This window comes from Aptenodytes forsteri, unplaced genomic scaffold (genome assembly GCF_000699145.1).
Source record: "Aptenodytes forsteri isolate BGI_AS27 unplaced genomic scaffold, ASM69914v1 Scaffold54, whole genome shotgun sequence".
Taxonomy (NCBI): domain Eukaryota; kingdom Metazoa; phylum Chordata; class Aves; order Sphenisciformes; family Spheniscidae; genus Aptenodytes; species Aptenodytes forsteri.
Window position 1 is genome coordinate 8,694,119 of NW_008796044.1, and position 2,603 is coordinate 8,696,721.

The following is a 2,603-nucleotide window of genomic DNA, read 5'->3' on the forward strand; positions in this document are numbered from 1 at the left end:
GGCCGCCCCGAGAGCCGGGCGGCTGCCGCCGAGCCCCGACGGCCGAGCCCCTGGGACCGCCCTCCCCGGGAGCGGAGCGGAGCGGGGTCTCACCGGGGACACGAGGGGGGAGCCCGACGCAGGGGAAAGGCCCCGGACTCACGTCGGTTCCCCGGGCCGGGAGAAGTCCCTGCTGGTCTGAGGCTGGGCGGCCGCTCTGAGATCCTGGGTAGAGGGGAAAGCCTTAATTCCTAGAAATTTCTCCAAACCCCGTCTCGGCGAGGTTTCCGTCCCGGCATTCAGTGCCGTGCGGGGCTTCATTCTCCTATGTTTAACTGATAGGAGGAGGATGAAGGAGGGGAGGGGTGAAGGAGGAGAGAAATCGCCAAGTCCAGACTTTAGGCAGAAAATGCTCCAACCTCGCGATGGGCTAACACTGAAGAGGGCAAACGCCATGAGCGAACCCTGCCATGCTTCGCTATCCCAGGCGCCCTTGTGGCACCCAAAAGCCAGCCGAACCAGGCTGGATGAGCCAACTTCTGCTCCGTGCTTCACAATGCCGAGAGAAGCTTGTCCCTTGGTCCCCCTCCTTCCTCCAGCCTCCCAAAGGATGACAGCGCAGAGAAGCCTCCCCAAGCCCACGAGGGTGGCATGCGAGATGGCACACCCAGGCCACAGCCAGGCAGCCAGGGAGAGAAGCTGCACCCAAGGGACGTGATCGGTGTCACTGTGACCTGCCCTCCTGCGAGCTCTCCTTCCCCAGGCGCCCTTCCAGCGGGCATTGACTTTGGGAGCGCGGTATAATTATCTGTAGCATTTTCAGCAGCCCCACAATGGCTTTCCACGGGCGGTGCATTGTTCTTGACACACACGCATTGTTCCTGCATGTCCATCAATTCTCATTTACTTGTCACGGTGCAGGAAGCATGGAGAAGGGAAAGGAAGGGGAGGGGGGGAGAAGAGGGACAAACTCAACCCCACTGCAGCAGGAGAGCTTGCAAGGCTGGGGCTGGCTGATTGCAGTCCTGCATCTCTCCGCGGGTATCTCCCAGCAAAGAGATGAGCGCTCTGCGGAAAAGAGAAGTGACGAATTGGGGATAGCAAGAGCAGTTGGAGAGGCGTCAGTTTGTGGGATCCACTAGTATTTTCACCCCTGGAGAAAAGCCCGAATCAAGGCTCTGTTGCCTGAAACATTGCAGGCTGCCTCAGCCAGGTTAGTTGGGCTGAGGCAGTGAAAGGCATCACCTCTCTTTGCAGATCTTGCCTGGCTTTAATCCTTAACCCATCGAGGTCTGCAGTAACACTGCTAGCAATAAGTAATGAGTGTGCAAAGCCTACTGTTAGCCCCACTGATGAGTGGGGTTTTGTAACATGGCTTCTGGTACATGTCCTCCCACACGCCTTCCCACAGCGCAATCACATGCCCCGGTCCCAATTTGCCATCCGTGGCACCAGGCGAGATGCTATCGGGGCTGGGGTGGCTCAGGTACTTGCTGGCTGACTGGGGGGATTGGATGACCAGGGCTGTAAGGGGTCGGGGGGACCCCTGGGCCCAGCACAGCACACTCAGTACAGCCCCAGCCTCGACACGCTCTCTGGCCTGGCCTGGGCAGAGGAGCACGGCCCGAAGAAAATCCGCACCGGACCAGTTCCTCTCCCAAAATCAGCTCCCGAACTGCCCTCTAGGAAAAGGTATAATCACCCAGGCTGCGGAGGGAGTGGGAAGTCGTGATTTGTGTTAACAGGACGGGGGACTTCCAAGACTGCTACATGGGCTGGCAGGAAAGTCAGGAGTCCAAATCGAGCGCAAGAAGAGCTAGTGAAGTCCTGCACGTTTTGTGGAAGGGTTATAACCAAAACCGCACAGAGAGCAGAGTCCTGCAGCCGCCCAGGACCGAGTCCGCAGCTCCGTCCGAGCCGCCCCTGAATTCAGGGCATGGGGCGAGGAGCTGTGCCGCGCAGCCCCAGAGCCGGGCAGAGGCACTGCCGCCTTCCCAGAGTATTTTGGTTTTTAGAGCCTCGGTTATAAATAACACCGAAACGGCTCCCAAACTCTGCGTTTCCTGGACGTTAAAAAAAAATCAACAGAGAAAGTTGCGGCCACAGCATGAAATAACGCCCGGCGTAAGATTAAAATAATTATGAAAAGAACAATATGTATTTGCTTTTATCCACGCGGTAATTAGAAACGCTTTTTAAAGGATACTCTTTAGTCATACCACTGGTAGGAAGTCAAAAAGAGAGAGAATCGCTTTCATAGTACTGGTTTGATATGCCTCTTAATTAAGGGCTGCGTGCCCCTAATTTATTAAAGCTCATCTATTCATCACGTGTGTAATTGACGCTGGGAAAAAATAAAAATTACAGATCTAACCTCTGCAGAGCAGTTTTGCCCGACTTGGGTCCCGCTGCCGAGGAAACGCAAACAAAACCCCCCTTTTCGGAAGAAAAAGGAGCGGCGCGGCACAGGCGCCCGCGTTTCTCCGCGGGGGCGTTTCGCTGAGCGCGGGTCCAGCATCCCGCACCCCCCGACCCCGCGTCCGAGGAAAAGCACCTCGTTTCTCGGGGACCCGGCCGGCGGCCGGGCAGAGCCCGGTCCCGGAGCGCCGGCGGGGCCGGGGAGC